Source organism: Bos indicus, chromosome 6 (assembly GCF_029378745.1).
Source record: "Bos indicus isolate NIAB-ARS_2022 breed Sahiwal x Tharparkar chromosome 6, NIAB-ARS_B.indTharparkar_mat_pri_1.0, whole genome shotgun sequence".
NCBI classification, from domain to species: Eukaryota; Metazoa; Chordata; class Mammalia; order Artiodactyla; family Bovidae; genus Bos; species Bos indicus.
Genome location: NC_091765.1, coordinates 83,722,999 through 83,746,181, shown reverse-complemented (window position 1 = coordinate 83,746,181; position 23,183 = coordinate 83,722,999). Strand labels below are relative to the sequence as shown.

General features: G+C 39.4%; 1 long non-coding RNA gene across 1 annotated transcript; it reads left to right on the top strand.

Annotated features, from left to right (window-relative positions):
- Positions 1 to 833: 833 nt before the first annotated feature.
- Positions 834 to 21,892, top strand: LOC139183643 (uncharacterized). The gene is made up of 2 exons (XR_011567210.1): positions 834 to 3,182; positions 4,677 to 21,892. It is a non-coding gene; the product is annotated as an uncharacterized lncRNA (long non-coding RNA).
- Positions 21,893 to 23,183: the final 1,291 nt, after the last annotated feature.

Sequence of the window (23,183 nt, the reverse complement as noted above, 5' to 3'; positions counted from 1 at the left end):
TTAACAAACACATGAAAAGATCCTCAACATCGTCATTATCAGAGAAATGCAAATCAAAACCACAATGAGGTACCATCTCACACTGGTCAGAATGGCTATGATCCAAAAGTCTACAAGCAATAAATGCTGGAGAGGGTGTGGAGAAAAGGGAACACTCTTACACTGCTGATGGGAATGCCAACTAGTACAGCCACTATGGAGAACAGTGCAGAGATTCCTTAAAAAACTAGAAATAGAACTGCCATATGACCCAGCAATCCCACTGCTTGGCATACATACCAAGGAAACCAGAATTGAAAGAGACACATGTACCCCAATATTCATTGCAGCACTGTTTACAATAGCCAGGATATGGAAGCAACCTAGATGTCCATCAGCAGACAAATGGATAAGAAAGCTGTGGTACATATACACAATGGAATATTACTCAGCCATTAAAAAGAATACATTTGAATCAGTTCTAATGAGGTGGGTGAAACTGGAGCCTATTATACAGAGTGAAGTAAGCCAGAAAGAAAAACACCAATACAGTATTCTAACGCATAAATATGGAATTTAGAAAGATGGTAGCAATGACCCTATATGTGAGACAGCAAAAGAGACACAGATGTATACAACAGTCTTTTGGACTCTGTGGGAGAGGGTGAGGGTGGGATGGCTGGGAGAATGGCATGAAACATGCATATTATCATATATGAAACGAATCGCCAGTCCAGGTTCGATGCGTGAGACTGGGTGCTTGGGGCTGATGCATTGGGATGACCCAGAGGGATGGTATGGGGAGGGAGGTGGGAGGGGGGTTCAGGATGGGGAACACATGTACATACGTGGTGGATTCATGTCAATGTATGGCAAAACCACTACAATATTAAAAAAAAAGAAAAAAGTGTATTGAGGATGACAGTGAGCTTTGTGTTTATGTGTTTTATTTATTGATGTTTACCATAATGAGAAATGGAAACTAAAAAATTTTGACGTGAAGTGAAAGTCACTCAGTCATGTCCAACTCTTTGTGACCCAATTGACATACAGTTCATGGAATTCTTCAGGCCAGAATACTGGAGTGGGTAGCCTTTCTTTCTCCAGGGGATCGAACCCAGGTATCCCACATTGTTGGCAGATTCTTTACCAACTGAGCCACAAGGGAATAATTCCTTTTAAAAATAACAATAATGGCTATTGCATGTTCATTGTTTTTTAATAAAAATTAACCATATTGTTCCAAATTTTAAAAAAGAATGGTAAAAACAGTGGCTTTGATTTCCATTTCTGCAGATTTCTTTAGTAGCTGGCTTAATAAAAGACAGCTAGATCTTTATCTGCTTCTGCATTAACTATGTTGCAATATCACACATTATGTTGGTACTAGAAAATTTACAGCACATCCATGAAAGAATTATAGTGGAATATGGAAGTAAAATCTTATATTATCATGAAAATAGTTTTGAGTATTTTCATGGAGATTTCTGACCACACTGGGAGAATTGTGGCCTTATATCCATGATTTCTCTTGCCACAGGGCCTTTGCATATACTCTTACCACTGATTAGGACAGCGCTTTTCTTGTCTACCAATTCTTTCTTTTTCAGCTTGAGGATCATTTTCCTAAGGAAAGCCTCTCTCATTTCCTTCAAAACGTCATGCTTTGTGATTTTAGCCTTTTATAACACTGGTTACTTCCTGTCTAAAATCATTTGTCACAGTTCTACATATATCTGTATGATTATGTTTCAAGATAATAAGACTGTGTCTCACCATTGCATCCCATGTATGTAACATAGTATCTGGTTCATATAGCTATTGAATAATTATTGAATAAATAAATATATTAATCGATCTCAAAAATGGTAGAATTATTATCTAGAATAAATTTCTAAACATTACCAGTGATAATCAATAGGATCATTATTTTTCTCAAGACCAAAACATGGAAAGTTATAAACATTATTCTCTCTATATTACAACAAAACAAGAAGAATGAAGGTGATGAAGTTAAAACATAAGGGATTTGAATTGAAAGAATTTCTTGATATTCAGTTTCTACTTTAAACTAGAATTTTGAGATGACAAATTAGGAATAGATCAGTTATTCAAATACTTTGGTGGTTGGATGCCTAGCATTTGGCTACCTCTAGCAATGGCACCCCACTCCAGTACTCTTGCCTGGAAATCCCATGGACGGAGGAGCCTGGTAGGCTGCAGTCCATGGGATCGCAAAGAATTGGACACAATTGAACAACTTCGTTTTCACTTTTCACTTTCATGCGTTGGAGAAGGAAATGGCAACCCACTCCAATGTTCTTGCCTGGAGAATCCCAGGGACGGGGGAGCCTGGTGGGCTGCTGTCTATGGGGTCGCACAGAGTCGGACACGACTGAAGCGACTTAGCAGCAGCAGCAGCTATATAAAAACTACCAGGTAAGAGTAGATTGTAACATTGACACCAGGTGGTTTATTGGGGGATGACTTCATCTGCGTCTTACAGTGCTGAGTAGAACCAAGACTTTAGATGGAAGAATCAGTAAAGATATTGCATTGAGGTTTTTTTTCTAACAATTTTAGGAAAATGATTTCAGTGATTAAAAAAAATTTTGAATTATTACGGGTGTATGAAAATGTCATTTTTAAAAAAAAAAAACACCTGAGAAAAGATCATATGCATAGTCAAAGGACTGCTCAAATTCTTGAATTCAGGATAAAATTTTGTATCGATTTTAGGGGATAGGTGAATTTCTGGTTTGTTGAGCTGTGACAGATTCTACGGCTAATTTGATATCAAGGTCTAGGACTACCTTATTTCTATCCCTGTTCCTACTTCAGTCAGTGCTTGGATGAATGAAGGTGTTTAATAAGAATGAATAAGTTGATAACTTCATGCAAACTTCTTTTCTTCACCAAACTCTCTAGAAACTGAATTGAGCTAAATTATTTGTTGTATAGAGTAATAGTGGCTTGAGTAAACTTGGTAGCTTAATACCCAGTTTCTGATTAATTTAATTTATAGGATTGTATTGATAATCCTTTTCTCTTATTTTCTACTAGAGATGGAGGGAAACAAGTCATTTATGTGGCTGATAGAAGTTATTAACATTGTCTATTGAGGATTTCAAGGGCATTTTCATTTTTATGCCCCCCTGTTATTACACCAATCCAGCAGGCAGTCATCTCCTTTGCCTCTTCAGGTATGAAATGGCAGCTGCTATAGAGACACAGCTTGGTTATTGTTCACAGAGTGGAGCAGAAGTTAATCACCGTTTGAAAACAATTGGCTGACATTAGACCAGAGAGTTAATTAAAGGGAAAATGTTGAGACAAGAATTATACTCATTTTTTAAAAAGTTTGTCTGTATGACTAACAGTTGAAATCATTGAGAATAAGAACTGAAAGTTGGGCTCCTAAAGTCTAATAAGTTTGGTTTATTTAACTTTTAGATTGGCTTAATCTAAATTTACTTTGTTCCCCTTTGTTTTTAATGCACTCTGATTGGAAAATGATATTATACTGTTCAATGTCATCTGTCTTTTTACAGCTGTAAGAGTACATTTTTTTCCCCTTAGGTTTAGCTTCTCAGACTTCTTTAGAATGAATTTTGTCTTTCTCTCAAGGCCTGCTAGCCAAAGTCACTGGATAAAAGACCCTATAAAAATCTTCTCCAAGCTTTAAGTCTTTGTAATTTTAAATCCATTGACTAATTCAGTACCATTGAGTTCTCAGTCTTCAGAGGGACTTCTTTTCATTTAATGGTCTTGCTTTCATTGAGATAAGGATATCTATTTTTGAAACACCTTTAATCCAAATGAAATTGAAATTATTAATTGAATTGTTCTGTATTTCCCCTTACAAAGGGTTTTCTAATTCTATGCCCTGTCATTTGTGTGCATAGAAACGACCAGAAAGGAGGTTAGTGGGAATGATCTACATGTTGGAATTAATGTGATCTTTTTAGAAATATAGAATCTATCATTTCAAGGTCAGCTTAAGGAGAAATAATACTTAAACAATAATATTTTTCTTGTGCATAACAATGAATATTTTCTCAATATTGTTATTTCATGGATTTTGAATAGAGACAGTCTGGTACAACATAGTGTAACAGATCTTCATTTCCAGGGTTCAACTTTTTGAGTTCAAATCTTGACACCATTCTTAGATCCTATGGGGCCTCTTTCCTTATGTCTAATAGATTGATAGTAATAACAACATCTATCTCATCGGATGTTTTAAGGTTGCAGAGAACTAAGAATTAAGTAAATTTCTTGGAATAAGGCCTGGTTTAGAGTTAGAAGTATTATCATCATCATCACCTTAATTACTCGAGGATCCAGCTTGAAATATGACCACAGTTATACTCCCTGAGGGCTTCCCAGGTGGCTCAGTGGGTAAAGAATCCATCTGCAATGCAGGAGACTTAAGAGACATGGATTTGATCCCTGGGTCAAGAAGATCCCCTGGAGGAGGGCATGGCAACCCATTCCATATTCATGTCTGGAGAATCCCATGGACAGAGGAGCCTGGTGGGCTACAGTTCATAGGGTCACAAAGAGGCAGACATGACTGAATGGACTGAGCACACATGCGCACATACACTCCCTGAACCTCAAATCCCTGTAGATTTGGGAAAAACACTATTTATTGTTCACTCCAATGTTAATTTCCTTTTCTTCCTTGCCAACAGAATGCTGTGAGCAAAGTACCCAGTCATGGATATAAACTGTGAGATGTAAGCTTGTCATAGCTCTAGCATTTCTAGCCAGTGAAATGGAAAAGGGAATTTCCTGAGGCAACCATTTTCCTTTGTAAGTAACAGAGCTCATTTGTACCCTTCTCTTTTTTCCTGCTGTAGATTTTGTGACCTGAGGATATAATACCCAGTAGTGTGGCAGTCATCTTATTACCCTGAGGTTACAAGCCAGGCAAATTTTATATTGGAGGGACAGGTAGGAGGAGAAAAAGAGACTTGGTCTTTGTTGATGGCATTTTTGAAAATGGGACCACTTCTAGAGTTATAAATGATCAATATTCTTAAAGTTTAGGATATTATTAGTAAATTTTTCTTACTTGCAGCTGAAAACATCTTCATTGATACTGAATTCTTTTGTTTGCAAGTGACAGAGCCAACTCAAACTAGGGAATTTATTCAGGCACTGAGAACAGTTCATATAGTCAAATAAATTGCTACAAGAACCACAGTAGTTCTACAGCCCTCAGAGATGGAAACCACTGTACATTTCCCTCTCCATCCCTCCTCTCTGCTACTCTCTGTGTCAACCTCACTTATTCCTACTGCAGATAAACTCTTTTTCCAGTTGCATGGGTGGCATGGGTGCATGCGTGCCAAGATGCTTCAGTCGTGTCAGACTCTTTGCAATCACATGGACTGTAGCTGGCCAGGCTCCTCTGTTCACGGAGCTTCTCCAGGGAAGAATACTGGAGTGGGTTGCCATACTCTCCTCCAGGGTATCTTCCCAACCCAGGGATTGAACCTGTGTCGCTTATGTCTTCTCCACTGGATTCTTTACCAGTGGCATGAATATTCAATTAGAAAAAACAAAACAATAAAAAGGGAATAATTTATCTTAGCTTCTGTTTGAAAAATAACTAGAAAAGGGTTCCAATTTGATTCTTGCACCGATTGCTATAGCCAGGGGAGGAGGTTAGATCAGTCCAGTGCTTTGACCAGGGGCGTGAGGTCTTTTTCTGGTAGACTAATTGGGACAATACACACATGTTGGGTAGAGAATGATGGTGGGGTGAGTAGCCATCCCTATTTATTTCTAGTATAAAAATTAAGTAGACGTGAAAAAGATTTTCCCTGGGGCCATTCAGGTCATGGCTTAAATCAGTTTCGATGTGTTCTGTGCTAGGGTCATTTCTCATCTTCCTAGACAGTTTGACCCTGTGTGTATGTGACCAGGAGAAATTCAAAACCTGCAGAATTGTGAGGGAGTGTTTTCCTGTGGGATTCGCTAATGTGTCTTGTATTCTTATTTCACAGAGGCTGTTTGCTCTGTGGACTAGACTACACTGAGACTTGAAATAGGATCATCCAGGAAACACTGGGACTTGAAATGCGGGGGCAGTAAGATTATGTGTTAAACATTCTTGGGCTCTTATCAGAGCCTACTACTCATGGCTGGTTCTGAAGCCCCTTATAAAGAACGCTGCCTCTTTACCTCAGGTGTTTCTGGAAGGTCTCTCATCAGTGCTCACAGAGAACCGCATAGTGCGCTTGAGCCCTGCTCCACAGGGAACGCGGCTGCTGGTGCCACACTGCCTGCTAGGGCTGCCCTCACCCTTAGAAATGCTGCTGCTCAAACACTGCTTGTTTCTGCTCTGAGCTCTGTTGCCCTATTTGGCCACTTTATGGTTACTCCTTGCTCATGGAAGATCCTTTTCTGCCTCCCATCAAGCTGCCACTGCCAGTTATGACAACGGCTCTGTGGCACCTGTTACCCAGTAGCCCATGAAACAGTGAGCGGAATGCCTCTGCCCTCTTTACATACTACATGCTTAAAGGTGTGTCTAAACCTCAGTCTCTTCTAGGGCTTTTAATGAAGAGTTTGGATCTAATTTCTTATGTTATAGCCTGCCCCCTTTCCCTTGCCTCTCATAACCCCACTGCATAACACTTGGACTTAAAGATCATGCTTGGGGCTGTGCCATGACTAGACCAAGGGCATCCTCCACCATTTTCTGCAAGGATTTGCTGCTTAGCCAAGCTTGTCCTCTTGACATTTTTTTCCCCCTCTTTTGGGCTAAGTTGTTTCCTAGGAGTTTCTTCAGGTTTGAATAAAAGTAGATTTGTGGCAGGCTTGTTGTAGTTATCATTTATTTTATCCTGAATGTGCAGACTTGTCTAATCTGAGAAGTGGGTACCACTAGGCCCACGGTTTTCAGTCTTGGGTTTAAAAGATCAGCAACATTTCAGGAAAATACTTCTACAGGAGGTCCAATGTTATTTTGTCTAGTACAGTGTTGAAAAAAGTAACACAAAATACCCTCACTACTATGACTTACTATTTCCATTATTTTATAAATGAAAGATTAAAAAAAAACTCAAGGATGATAAAAATGACATAGTTTTAGTAAAAAGTCTTCTGTTTCTAAAATATGCAACTGAAAATATACCTATAGACACATTCAGCAGTACCTGAACCTGACTGCACCTTATAATATACACAGTCACACAGTTTATAGACTTCATCCCTAGAAATGTTGATTTAAGACTGGTGATCTATATATTTAAAGACCTCCCTGGGTGATTCTAATGCACCTGGTCAGATTAGCATGGGGACTATTTTTTTCTTTTCTTTTTTTCTGCTATGAAGTGGTGAAAAATCAATTGCAGATCAACAATGGTCTACAGACTGGCTCTTGGGACTCAGCTGGCTCAAATAAAATATGGAACATTGATTATCTAGTATTTCCCTGAGATGCCCATCTGCTTTCTTTCCTAACTGAAAGAAAAAGGTACTAAACGATAAAATGTTAGAAAGGAAAACTATGTGACTAGATCCAGGTCAAGCATGACAAGTGAGTGTTAAGTGATAATGGAGCTCCTGTTAGTTGGCAGTGACTCTGCTAGAATGTCATGCCGAAGAGGATGCTACTGCTCAGCCCAAGCTTAGAAGAAATGTAATGATGGATTAGCACTGTCTCCTATAGGGTAGAAGAGAAGTGTGTGGCTTGTGTGGCATTATTTGCTGTTTTTAGTTTGGCTCCTTATAGATGGATAGTGTTTGAGCAAATGTTAGTGGTTTTATCTGCTCTAGCATTCTTTTCACTTATTACAATACAGAAGTCACCCATTTGAAACTATAGTAAAATAATTCCTGTAAGCCTGTCATCTCAAAAGTCTTCATACATTAGGAAGTCATTTAATCTGGAGTTGAGTTTAAACTACTGTATTTAAATTGAAGCCATACTATTGTGTTACATCTATGTGGCCACTAAGATACCTTATAGTTTATTGAATGAACGTTTATTGGCTGTTTGCTACACATCAATTATAGGCAGTGAAAACAGGTCCCAAGAATGGAGAATCCTTGGACTTTCCTGGTGGCCCAGATGGTAAAGAATCCGCCTGCAACGTAGAGGACTCAGGTTTGATCCCTGGGTCAGGAAGATCCCCTGGAGAAGGGAATGGCTACCTTCTCCAGTATTCTTGCCTGGAGAATCCCATGGACAGAGGATCCTGGCAGCTGTTCATAGGTTCGCAAAGAATCAGATATGACTAAGTGACTAACTACTTTCACTTTCATGGAGAATCCTTATCTCCAGGGGATTTTTTTTCCCCCATCTGGGGGAGTAGATCTCTAAATAAATAACAATAATTTAAAATATATAAGGTAGTCCAAAAACAGAGAAAGAATTAACTCTGGATTTTTCAATGAAGAAGAAAGAAATAAAACATTTCAGTTGAAATAGTGGTAAAAGTTAGCCAAGTAAGTTGTTTCAAAGAAAACACTGCAGGTCCTGGAATGTGTTGCTATGTGGTTGTTGAGTCTTTGGGCTACAATGTTTAGTCTTTGGGCTACAAAGATGTTTTCTTCTTTGAGACAAGATATGCTTCATTTATAATCTCTGATGGTGTTTAGTTTCACTTCAGTTCAGTTGCTCAGTCATGTCCGACTCTTTGCGACCCTATGAATCGCAGCACGCCAGGCCTTCGTGTCCATCACCAACTCCCGGAGTTCACTCAGACTCACGTCCATCGAGTCAGTGATGCCATCCAGCCATCTCATCCTCTGTCATCCCCTTCTACTCCCGCCCCCAGTCCCTCCCAGCATCAAAGTCTTTTCCAATGAGTCAACTCTTCTCATGAGGTGGCCAAAGTACTGGAGTTTCAGCTTTAGCATCATTCTTTCCAAAGAAATCCCAGGGCTGATCTCCTTCAGAATGGACTGGTTGGATCTCCTTGCAGTCCAAGGGACTCTCAAGAGTCTTCTCCAACACCACAGTTCAAAAGCATCAATTCTTCAGCGCTCAGCCTTCTTCACAGTCCAACTCTCACATCCATACATGACGACAGGAAAAACCCTAGCCTTGACTAGATGAACCTTTGTTGGCAAAGTAATGTCCCTGCTTTTCAATATGCTATCTAGGTTGGACATAACTTTCCTTCCAAGGAGTAAGCGTCTTTTAATTTCATGGCTGCAGTCACCATCTGCAGTGATTTTGGAGCCCCCCAAAATAAAGTCTGACACTGTTTCCACTGTTTCCCCATCTATTTCCCATGAAGTGATGGGACTGGATGCCATGATCTTCGTTTTAACCATTATCAGCAGTATTATGTGTCCTTGAGCTCTAAATATGTACCTATGTTACCATGTGCACTCATTAAATATTAGCTGTTTATGTTGAAATTAAGGACCCTTCCTTGACTTTTCTGAGTTTCTTCTCCATCTTTCCATCTATCTGTACACCTACACTCCATCCATCCATCTGGCCATCCATCCATCCAGCTTATCTGCTATGTGCCTAACACTGCTCAAGACTCACTCCCATTTGCCACAAAAAGCTCACAATCTTGGCTTCTGAGTCTTCTTCAATCACTCTTTAACTTTTCTTTCTGACACCTTTCTCCAAGTATTTTAGACAGAATTGTGTGTAAAGCTTTACTAGAATAACTTAATCCTAACTGTTTTGATTTGTAGGAAAGAACAGTGATGGTGAATTTATTGAGGAGACAAGTGGCACAAGCAATATTTATGTTAAGTGAGACTATGTACCTCTAAGTTTTATGAGATAGAGCATAATGTCACACTCAGAGGTACATAGTCTCACTTTATACAAATATTGCTTGTGCCATGTGTGTTCCCCATAAATTCACCATTACTATTCCTTCCTAGAAATTGAAACAGCAAAGTGAATCAGCTATATGTGTACATATATCCCCTCTTTCTGTAAGTTTTCTTGAATGAATGCTTTTCCATTCTCTGTATGCCTTAAATAAAACTTGGTTTGGTTTTTTAATCATTTTCATCAGTTAAACTGTTATTTGCTAAGGAACAAGACTACCAAATTCTTACTCTACCTTTCTAGAAGTCCCTGAGCTTTTAGCATAAACTTTAAAAAATCTATTTGATGATTATTATGTCACTCTGAGTGACTCTTAAGGCAGTATCAAGTAACTTCACTTTTTACTCCTCCCCTGAATTTGTACTCTTAGAAAATAAAATACATTGCATCAGTTTCATTCTTCATTTTATTGGTATTGTCTAGCAAATTGACTTCTCCCTAATAAGTACTCAATACATATTTATTAATGGAAAAAGTAAATGAATTATGGAATTGACATTATAGCTTTGTATTTTTTGGAAGGGTGTAGGTGTACTGAAGTACTATGAATCAATGTCCTTGTTTGGACGTTTGCCTTTTCAATTAATTAATTAATTATTCTTAAGGTAGGAGTGTGTATGCATGATTTAATATGTGTGTGTATGTGTGGAAGAGGGTTGGGTGTGATCCAGTGATGACTTTATATTGAACAACTCTCTGGTTTTCTTGAAGGGCTACAATTTCACAACTGGAAATATGGTTAGGTCAAAATCTCATTTAAAAACTCTTAGTATTTCTACAATATAATTTTGAGTTAAGTCCAAGTAACATATAAAGCATCAAGCTAAATCAAATTACTGCCATATATTCCTGGAGTCCCACATCTTATTTAGACATATATTCCAATGATTTCAGCATTTGATACTCCTTTTTGCTATCTACTTCTAGTGCTATTTGACTTCATTTATATTAGTGTGTTAGATAAAACTTAAATAAAGGAGAAATTATTCATATCACACATTGTGGCACCATTATTTTTAACTAAATCTTGGGAGTCAAAATTCTTATGGGAAAGATATCTAAGCTTTTCAAATTATATTATATCCATAAATGGAACTAGTGTCTCAAACAGCATTTATCTCAAACTCTGAGTTATAGCTTGCTTCATTGCTCCCTAAACACCACATTTTCCACTATAGATGTAGGACATATGCTCCTTCAGCTCAGTATTCTGTGGAGCTCAAGTGTGGCACATTTACATTGGCAGCTCCTTGGGAAGAGAAAAATCACACAGGGAACACTGAAATCTTACAGTAGAGGAGGTTCAAAATACAAATGTTGAAGCACTAAGCTTTCAGAAAGTAATAGTTTTCCTGAATTTTATTAGAAAGAGTATATATGAGCATAGCAATGAATGGTAAATCAGTATCTCTCTCTCTTTACCAGCTTTTATGATCTGCATTAATGGCGGCCACTGTCACAAAGATTATGGCTGCTTTATTTCAAGGGAGTCTAAGAGGCTGAGTGTAGTATGAGTGTTTTATAAACATCTATTTTTAAAGTCAGCCATTTGGGTTTTTCAAGGATGACAAATGATTCCTAGGAGGGCTTAAATAGGGAGAGGGATGGAGTGAAGGAGGGAGAGAAATGGGGAAAATAGTATCATTTATTTGATATAGAAATTTGGATGTTAGTTATTGTGTACATTTCTGTTAGCCATTTTATTCCAGCCTAAGTGGTGCCAAAATTATTTTATTTGTCAACTATCCTGGGACTGAAAAAGCCACATTCTGGCCAGAGCCATGTGATTTTTACTTCCCATTACAAATCAGCATGGGCCTCCAGAGTGTAGTTGGTTTAACTACGTTTGTGATTATTTTGAGAAAGATAAAATCCCCTATCTGTCACTTTCCAGACCTTCAAGCCCTTATGGGAGGTTTACAAAGTCGTAGGAAGGAGATAATCTTTACCATCTTTCTTCTAGTGTATTCTATGTGCTTGATAAGGAGAGCTAATGTATATGGCTATGGTACAAAGGGTTCCCTAAGCAAACTCTGTTCCTATTGAATAGCAAGAGTACCATTAGCAAGAAAGAAAGCTTTCAGGCAGTGTCTGACTTAGAAATATTTTGTAGGTGGATCAGATGTAAAAACAAAAATCAACATTCCTGCTCTGTTCTCATTGCCCTGTTAGAGCTGCAGCACAGAAGCCATTGGAGGTTTTAGAAAATGTGTTGGTGCAAAAATGGAGGCAAGGAACACCTACACAGAGGACCCGAAATTTAGTCTATATAGCTGTTTCTTAGTAAACTCTGATATTTCAAAACTCTTTTTTTTCCCTTCACTCCCAAGTTGTCAGAATATTTCTTTGGTTCAATTATTCATTAGCAAATAGTTATTTAGGATTTAATGTGTGCCAGGCACTCGACTGACACTGTTTCCACTGTTTCCCCATCTATTTCACATGAAGTGATGGGACTGGATGTCATGATCTTCATTTTCTGAATGTTGAGCTTTAAGCCAACTTTTTCACTCTCCTATTTCACTTTCATCAAGAGGCTTTTGAGTTCCTCTTCACTTTCTGCCATAGGGGTGGTGTCTTCTGCATATCTGAGGTTATTGATACTTCTCCCAGCAATCTTGATTCCAGCTTGTGCTTGTTCCAGTCCAGCATTTCTCATGATGTACTCTGCATATAAGCTAAATAAATAGGGTGACAATATACAACCTTGACGTACTCCTTTTCCTATTTGCAACCAGTCTGTTGTTCCATGTCCAGTTCTAACTGTTGCTTCCTGACCTGCATACAGATTTCTCAAGAGGCAGATCAGGTGGTCTGGTATTTCCATCTCTTTCAGAATTTTCCACAGTTTATTGTGATCCACACAGTCAAAGGCTTTGGCATAGTCAATAAAGCAGATATAGATGTTTTGCTGGAACTCTCTTGCCTTTTTGATGATCCAGTGGATGTTGGCAATTTAGTCTCTGGTTCCTCTGCCTTTTCTACATCCAGAGCTTGAATGTCTGAAAGTTCATGGTTCACATATTGCTGAAGCCTGACTTGGAGAGTTTTGAGCATTACTTTACTAGTGTCTGAGATGAGTGCAATTGTGTGGTAGTTTGAGCATTCTTTGTCATTGCCTTTCTTTGGGATTGGAATGAAAATTGACCTTTTGCAGTCCTGTGGCCACTGCTGAGTTTTCCAAATTTGCTGGCATATTGAGTGCAGCACTTTCACAGCATCATCTTTCAGGATTTGAAATAGCTCAACTGGGATTCCATCACCTCCACTAGCTTTGTTCGTAGTGATGCTTTCTAAGGCCCACTTGACTTCACATTCTAGGATGTCTGGCTTTAGATGAGTGATCATACCATCATTATTATCGGGGTCATGAAGATCTTTTCTGTATAGTTCTTCTGTGTATTCTTGCCACCTCTTCTTAATATCTTCTGCAGATGGTGATTGCAGCCATGAAATTAAAAGATGCTTACTCCTTGAAAGGAAAGTTATGACCAACCTAGATAGCACATTAAAGAGCAGAGACATTACTTTGCCAACAAAGGTCTGTCTAGTCAAGGCTATGGTTTTTCCAATGGTCATGTATGGATGTGAGAGTTGGACTGTGAAGAAAGCTGAGCACCGAAGAATTGATGCTTTTGAACTGTGGTGTTGGAGAAGACTCTTGAGAGTCCCTTGGACTGCAAGGAGATCCAACCAGTCCATCCTAAAGGAGATCAGTCCTGGGTGTTCTTTGAAAGGACTGATGTTGAAGCTGAAACTCCAGTACTTTGGCCACCTCATGTGAAGAGTTGACTCACTGGGAAAGACCCTGATGCTGGGAGGATTTAGGGCAGGAGGAGAAGGGGATGACAGAGGATGAGATGGCTGGATGGCATCACCTACTTGATGGACGTGAGTTTGGTAAACCCTGGGAGTTGGTGATGGACAGAGTGGCTTGGCATGCTGTGATTCATGGGGTTGCAAAGAGTCGGACAGGACTGAGGGACTGAACTGAAATGAACTGAGGCACTCTCCTAGGCTCTGAGAAATATCAATAACCTCAGATATGCAGATGACACCTCCCTAATCGCAGAAAGTGAAGAAGAACTCACCAGGAGGTGAGTGAGATAGAAACAGTTTTTGTCCCCAGAGAACTCAGATGGAAGGGACACAGTTAGACAAGGAAGCTAAGTGCTGGAGAGTCACACAGCAGAGCCTCCTGGTTTGGTCTGTAGAGATCAGGGAGGGCTTCCCAGATCCAAACTAATAACTAAAGGATGAATTAGGGACTTCCTAGGAGGCACTGATGCTGCTGCTAAGTCGCTTCAGTCGTGTCCGACTCTGTGAGACCCCACAGACGGAAGCCCACCAGGCTCCCCTATCCCTGGGATTCTCCAGGCAAGAACACTGGCGTGGGTTGCCATTTCCTTCTCCAATGCGTGAAAGTGAAAAGTGAAAGTGAAGTTGCTCAGTCGTGTCTGACTCTTAGTAACCCCATGGACTGCAGCCTACCAGGTTCCTCTGTCCATGGGATTTTCCAGGTAAGGGTACTGGAGTGGGGTGCCATTGCCTTCTCCACCTAGGTGGTACTAGCTCATGGTAAAGAATTTTCCTGATAATGCAGGAGACACAAGGGATGCAGGTTCAATATGTGGATTGGGAAGATCCCCCAGAGAAGAATATGTCAACCCACTCCAGTATTCTTTGCCTGGGAAATCACATAGACAGAGGAGCCTGGTGGGCAATAGTCCATGAGGTCACAGAGTCAGACACGACTGAGTGACTAACACTGTCACTTTCACTTTCAAAGTATGAATAGAAGTAAAATTTCACACTGGCTGTTTTCAGAAGCATAGTGTATAAATATATGAAATAACATAAATTGTGAAGCACTAGATAGAGATTACATTTTACTATTCAGTTCAATTCAGTTCAGTAGTTCATTTGTGTCTGACTCTTTGTTACCCCCATGGACCTCAGCATGCCAGGCCTCCCTGTCAATCACCAACTCTCAGAGTCCACTCAAACTCATGTCCATTGAGTCGGTGATGCCATCCAATCATCTCACCCTCTGTCATCTCCTTCTCCTTCTGCCTTCAATCTTTCCCAGCATCAGGGTCTTTTCAAATGAGTCAGCTCTTTGCATCAGGTGGCCAAAGTATTGGAGTTTCAGTTTCAACATCAGTCCTTCCAATGAAGACCCAGGACTGATCTCCTTTAGGATGGACTGGTTGGATCTTCTTGTAGTCCAAGAGACTCTCAAGAGTCTTCTCCAACACCACAGTTCAAAAGCATCAATTCTTCAGTGCTCCTCTTTCTTTATAGTCCAACCCACAATCCATACATGAATACTGGAAAAACCATAGCCTTGACTACACAGACGTTTGTTGGCAAAGTAATGTCTCTGCTTTTTAATATGCTGTCTAGGTTGGTCATAAATTTCCTTCCAAGCAGTAAGCATCTTTTAATTTCATGGCTGCAGTCACCATCTGCAGTGATTCTGGAGCCCCCAAAATAAAGTCTGACACTGTTTTTACTGTTTCTCCATCTATTTGCAACGAAATGATGGGACCGGATACCATGATCTTAGTTTTCTGAATGTTGAGTTTTAGGCCAACTTTTTCAGTCTCTTCTTTCACTTTCACCAAAAGGGCTTTTTAGTTCTTCTTCACTTTCTGCCATTAGGGAGGTGTCATCTGCATATCTGAGGTTATTGATATTTCTCCCGGCAATCTTGATTACAGTTTGTGCTTCATCAAGCCGAGCATTTCTCATGATGTATTCTGGATATAAGTTAAATAAGCAGGGTGACAATATACAATCTTGACATACTCCTTTTCCTATTTGGAACCAGTCTGTTGTTCCATGTCCAGCTCTACTGTTACTTCTTGACATGTATACAGATTTCTCAAGAGGCAGGTCAGGTGGTCTGGTATTCCCATTTCTTTCAGATTTTTCCACAGTCTGTTGTGATCTACACAGTCAAAAGCTTTGGCATAGTCAATAAAGCAGAAGTAGATGTTTTTCTGGAACTCTTTTGCCTTTTTGATGATCCAACGGATGTTGGCAATTTGATCTCTGGTTCCTCTGCCTTTTCTAAATCCAGCTTGAACATCTGGCAGTTATCAGTTCACATACTGTTGGAGTCTCACGTGAAGAATTCTGAACATTAATTTGCTAGCTTGTGAGGTGAGTGCAATTGTGTGGTAGTTTGAGCATTCTTTGGCATTGCCTTTCTTAGGAATTGAAATGAAAACTGACCTTTTCCAGTCCTGTGGCTACTGCTGAGTTTTCCAAATTTGCTGGCATAATGTGTGCAGCATTTTCACAGCATCATCTTTTAGGGTTTGAAATGAGTCAACTGGGATTCCATCACCTCCACTAGCTTTGTTCATAGTGATGCTTCCTAAGGCCCACTTGACTTCACATTCCAGGATTTCTGGCTCTGGGTGAGTGATCACACCATCATGATTATCTGGGTCATGAAGATCCTTTTTGTACAGTTCTTCTGTGTATTCTTGCCACCTCTTCTTAATATCTTCAGCTTCTGTTAGGTCCATACCATTTCTGCCCTTTATTGAGCCCATCTTTGGATGAAATATTCCCTTGGTATCTCTAATTTTCTTGAAGAGATCTCTAGTCTTTCCTGTTCTATTGTTTTCCTCTATTTCTTGTGCACTGACCAATGAGGAAGACTTTCTTATCTCTCCTTGCTATTCTTTGGAACTCTGCATTCAAATGGGTACATCTTTCCTTTTTTCCTTTGCTTTTTGCTTCTCTTTACAGCTATTTGTAAGGCCTCCTCAGACAGCCATTTTGCTTTTTGGCATTTCTTTTTCTTGAGGATGGTCTTGATCCCTGTCTCCTGTGCAATGTCACAAATCTCCATCCATAGTTCATCAGGCATTCTGTCTATCAGATCTAGTCCCCTAAATCTATTTCTCACTTCCACTGTATTAGTAGTCTTCTTGAAATGAGGTAATCTTTAAATAGTAGATACCTTAAAATATTTAAATATATTTTAATACGTGTTGTGATAGTAGTATTGTTATTGGAGGTAGGAATCAGCTTATCATTTATAGGAATATTGCTTTACATAATCATATAACGTATATTATTTTCTAGAACTAGTGCTCTGCATGCTTGTATGTTCAGTCCCTTCAGTTGTATCTTATTCTTTGTGATTCTATAGACTATAGCCCACTAGGCTCCTCTGTCCATGGGATTCTCCAGGCAAGAATACTGGAGTGGGTTGCCATGTTCTCCTCCAAGGGATCTTCCTGACCCAGGGATTGAACTTATATCTCCTGCATTGCAAGCAAATTCTTTACCACTGATCCACCAGCAAAGCCTAACTAGTGCCTTATAATCATCTAAATACTTGGCCTACTTCAATTTAAGGACTCAGTTAGCTAAGGACTTTCCCATTAGGAGGAGCTGGAAGGATAAACAACTTCTGTTGTTTATTCGGGGAGTTAAGACTGAGCCAGGGGTTTAAGACTATTCATTGCTTGCTTAACTCATGGGTGGATGGTTGTAGTATGATGCGGAGTCAGAAAATCTGGGTTCTTGTTCTGGTATAGCAATTAAATAGGCAAATGACCCATGAAAATTCACTTAGTTTCATTTGGTCTCATTTCCTCATCTATAAAATGATGACTTGTTAAAGACAATCTCTGATAAACTTTCTTGTACAGTTTCTTGCTTTTAAGTACTAATACAAATGCTGTCCCCAAATCATTTATTGTTGCCTTCTCTTCTCAATTTGCTATTGAGAAACCCAGTGGAGCTTAAGTCGCTTGCTGATTTCCTTACTCTATGGAGAAGTTTGCTTTGCTCTTAATTCAAAAGGGAGGAGATGCAAGTTGCATGTACAACTAAGTATATTCACATGTATATGTGCATAGTTATGTATAGGTGCCAACTGTCAAATTGCTAAGTCAAAAATATCTTCAGAATGAAAAATGTCCAGAAAAATGTCAACACACCATTTTATTCCCCTAAATTATTTACTTGAACTCCTTTCTTCTGCCCCAAATTCACAACAGATCGTTTGTAGAAGAGATTAATAGGTAGCACATGTGGGGGCTTAACTGAATTGAGGCTTACATAATACAGTAGTGCAAAATCTGATGTGCAGTAATTCTGATGTATGTCAGAGACTAAAATAAGGCTGCAGATATTTTGTACAGTGGAAAACAATGGTAGATCATTTTTGTGGGATATTTTAGCTAATCAATGAGACTGTTTCAAAGGTCTATCCCAACAACTCAGAGCTTTCCCTTTAGACTATTGGCTTTTTACTTACTAAAGTGAAAAGTTTTCACCATCTCAAATAAGGCAGCCACACAGAGAGTAAGTACAGTTATGCCTTAAATCTGTTGCTCATGTTCTGTTAACTGCAGATATCTCTGCATATGTAAAACAGTAACTTTGACAATAATTCTTTCTCTGAATTTATAATGTGGCCTTTACTCAGTGACATATCCTCTGCCTCCCCCAGCTAACACACACACACACACACACACACACACACACACACACACACACACACACACTGCTTATGTGACCACCAGTCATCACTTTATGTTTGTAAGACAGAGAAGCGTGCAAGGGACACATCATGACAGATGCCTAACAAATGAGCCAACATGAAGAAGATTTGAGTAGCATTTTCCTGATGAAAACAGATTTCTAGGCTTTATCTCCCTTGGAAAACAGAGTCAGAATCCTGGATGACATTTATTTTTATTAAAATTGAACAAACAGTGGTCTTAAGTTAATGTATAAGCTGTTGATTCTTTCATGTAAAACAAATAAATAACAAATCAGAGAACAGAATGTAAAAGTAACAGCAAAAATCTTTCATGGCTCTTACTCTCCTGTGGCAATCAGACAGCAAGCTGATGCCAACCCTTGTCTCTGGATTTATGAAAATCCTGAGGGAAGGAAACAAATCACACACTTCCCCTCTTCACTTACTCTTACACTAGTACTGTCAAAATTGTTTCCTTCTGTTTTTATATTATTGATATTACTTTTTATAATTGGTAAAGAATAGTTGCTCAGTCAAGTATGTCCAACTCTGCGACCACATGGACTGTAGCTCATCAGACTCCTCAGTCCATGGGGATTCTCCAGGCAAGAATACTGGAGTGGGTAGCCATTTATTTCTCCAGGGGATCTTCCTGGTCCAGGGATCAAAGTCAAGTCTCCTGAATTGCAGGCAGATTCTTTACCATCTGAGCCCCAAAGAATATATAGGTAACAGAAATTCAAAGAGTACTTAGGTATTGTTTTGGTGATATGAAATTTCTCTTTTCTCATTCTTTTTCTAGTGGGAGAAAAAAGTGTTCATGGTTATCGATTATAGATGGTGAGTCAGTACTTTAAAACATGCATACATGTACAGATGTGCACATATGCACACATACACACACACACTTGAAAGCAGAACATTTATTTGGGTTCAGGATACCAGAGTTCCAGGTCCCAGAAAGTCTCTCAGAAGACGTATGCTGGAGGTAGGGGCTCCACTGGGTTAACCAGATCCCCTGTTCCCTGGAGACTGATGGCTAACAACTGCATCCCCATCTGCAGACAGAACTTTTCTTGTCTAGGCCAGTCAGTGGTACAAAGGAAGGCCCTTTATAGATTGGTGATTGACCTGCCCTTGAGTCAGGTTCTGGTCAATCTTGATTTTATATTTCTTCCCCAAATATTATCTCTTTTTTTTCTTTCTAAATTCTCTCACTCCAAAAATGTTGAACTCCACTCCATTTCCTCTGTGAAGTTTTCTGTGGCAAGGCCAGCACACACTGATTTCTTACTTCATCTTATTTCTATAGTGTCCAAACCTCTACACATTCCTAAATGCTTTCTAATTGACAAATTATCTTCACATATCTTCCCTTATTCAATCATCAGGGATGGTACAGGGAGGGAGGTGGGAGGGGGATTCAGGATAGGGAACATGCATACACCCGTGGCGGATTCACGTTGATGTGTGGCAGAACCAATACAATATTGTAAAGTAATTAGCCTCCAATTCAAATAAATAAATTTAAATTAAAAAAAAAAAACTGCTCCATGATTTTGTGAAAATAAGTATCATTGTTCCCACTTCACAGTACAGAAGGCCAAAGGTAAGAGCGGATGAGTGATTTGCTTTTTAGGTCACAATGCTGGCATTTCCGGAGAAGGCAATGGCACCCTACTCCAGTACTCTTGCCTGGAAAATCCCATGGATGGAGGAGCCTGGTAGGCTGCAGTCCATGGGGTTGCTAAGAGTCAGACACGACTGAGCAACTTCACTTTCACTTTTCACTTTCACGCATTGGAGAAGGAAATGGCAACCCACTCCAGTGTTCTTGCCTGGAGAATCCCAGGGACGGGGGAGCCTGGTGGGCTTCCGTCTGTGGGGTCGCACAGAGTCTGACACGACTGAAGCGACTTAGCAGCAACAGCAGCAGCAGCTGGCATTTCATGAGCTGGGATTTAAATCTGTGTGGTAAGTCCATACTTGGTGATGATCTTGCCACTTACACATTTTGCCTTCAGGATGCACTCAGTGCTGTGTCTTTTAGTTAAATTGTGTGCATGGAAGTTTTGATTTGGGCTTCATACTTGCTGTGGTAGATATTGTGTCTTCTCTATCCCAAGGATGTAGGCAGGCCTTTAAGTTCTTTGACTTCAGATCAGATCAGTCACTCAGGGTTCTGCTAATAGCATTGGTGTTTCAGGCTTGGAAGGAAAATTTGTTTGGTCCCCAGAAGATACCTTCATTCAGGTTTTCAAAAGCATGGAACCTCTGTATAAGGATATCTCATGTGATGTCTCATGGTAAATCTAGATTAGTATTTCTCAAAATATGATGAATTTATGAGAATATGAATAGGACCACCTGCATCAGAAGCACCTGGGAATGTTTATTAAAAATGCAAACACTCCTGCCTCACCTCTGACCTATTGTACCAGAATCTGAAACTCATTACAGGCAATTCCTTTCTCCCTTCCTCTATTTCTCCATCCCTTTCTCTTTCATTCTCCCTCCCACCCTCCCCTGTTCTCTCTCTTTTGTTCTTTTGGCCTCCACACATCCATAGCCTCTTCCATTATCAACACCACCAGAGTGGTACATTTGTTATAATTTGTGAAACTACATTGACACATTATTGTCACTCAACTCCATAGATTATGTTGAAGTTGATTCTTGGTGTTGTATATGGGTTTGGAAAAATGTTTAAGGCCACGTACCCATTATTATAGAATCATCAAAGTATTTTCATTGGGTCTAATAATCTTCTGTGCTTTGCCTACTCATTCCCCACCTTCCACCCCCTGGCAACAACCACTGATCTTTTTGCTTTCTCTATAGATTTACCTTTTTCAGAATGATATTTGATTGAAAGTATACAGTATAAATCCACCTCAGATTGGCTCCTTTTCATGGCTTAAGATCTCAATTTTTGGTACTGAGTAATATTCCACTGTCTGGCTATATACACCAGTTTATTTATTCATTCATATACTGATGAAAGCTATGGTTTTTCCAGTAGTCATGTACAAATGTGAGAGTTGGACCATAAAGAAGGTTAAGCACCAAAGAATTGATGCTTTTGAACTGTGGTGTTGGAGAAGACTCTTGAGAGTCCCTTGGACTGCAAGGAGATCAAACCAGTCAATCCTAAAGGAAATCAGCCCTGAATATTCATTGGAAGGACTGGCGCTGAAACTCCAATACTTTGGCCACCTCATGCGAAGAGCCGATTCATTGGAAAAGACCCTGAGGCTGGGAAAGATTGAAGCCAAAAGGAGAAGAGGATGGCAGAGGATGAGATGGTTAAATAGCATCACAAACTCAATGGATGTGAATTTGAGAAAACTCCAGGAGACAGTGAAGGACAGGGGAACCTGGTGTGCTATAGTCCAGGGGTGGCAAAGAGTTGAGCACAACTGAGCGACTAAACAACAACAACAATAACACCGAAGAACATCCTGGTTGCTTCCAAGTTGTGGCAATTATAAATAAAGGTACTGTAAATACTTTTCTGCATATTTTTGTGTGGATGTAACCTTCCAAATCCTTTGAGTAAATACCAGAGCATTACATTTCTGGGTGGTATGAGTATGTTCATTTAGTAAGAAACTGCCCACTTGTCTTCCAAAGTAGCTGTACCACATCGCATTCCTATCAGCAATGAATGAAAGTTCTGGCTGCTTCTCATTTTCCCAGCATTTGATTATAGAATGTTCTGGATTTTGTTCATTCTATTATGTGTGCAGTGATATCTCATGGTTGTTTTTAATTTCTATTTCCCTGATGATAAATGGTGTAGAGCATCTTTTCATATACTCATGGCTTCTTTGGTGAGGTAGCTGTTAAGGTCTTTAGCCCATTTTAAAATTGCATTATTTGTTTTCTGATTGTTTAGTTTTAAGTGTTTTTTTGCATGTTTTAGATAACAGTCTTTCATCAGATGTGTCTTTTGCAAACATATTCTGTCAGTTTGTGGTTTGTCTTTTCGTTCTCTTGACAGTATATTTCACAAAGGAGCAAGTTTTTAATTTTTAATAAAGTCAAGCTTATTAATTTTTTCCTTCATGGATTATGCCTTATTATTATATCTAAAAAGTTATTAACAAACCCAAAGTCATCTATATTTCCTCTTTTGTTATCTTTTACAAGCTTTATAATGTTGCATTTTACATTTAGCTCTCTGATTCTTTTTTGAGTTAAGTTTTGTAAGGGTGTTGAGAGTCCCTTGAACTGCAAGGAGATCCAACCAGTCCATCGTAAAGGAGATCAGTCCTGGGTGTTCATTGGAAGGACTGATGTTGAAGCTGAAACTCCAATACTTTGGCCACCTGATGTGAAGAGCTGACTCACTGGAAAAGACCCTGATGATGGGAAAGATTGAAGGCAGGAGGAGAAGGGGGATGACAGAGGATGAGATAGTTGGATGGCGTCACCGACTCAATGGACATGAGTTTGAGCAAGCTCCAGGAATTGGTGATGAACAGGGAAGTCTGGTGTGCTGCAGTCCATGGGGTTGCAAAGAGTTGGACACAACTGAGCGACTGAACTGAACTGACAGTCTGTGTTTAGATTCTACTTTTTTTTTTACACGTGTGTGTCCAGTTCTAACACTTATTTGTTGAGAAGACTATTTTTGCTTCCTCCTTTGCTCTTTTGTCAAAGATCCTTTGACTATATATGGATCTATTTCTAGACTCTTTATTCTGTTCCACTGATGTTTTTGCCTGTTCTTTCACCAATACAACACTGTCCTGATTACTGAAGCTTAATAGTAATCTTGAAGTTGGGTAGTGTCAGCTGTCCAACTTTGTTTTCCCTCAGTATTTTTTTGGTTATTTTGAGCCATTTTTCTTTCCATTTAAA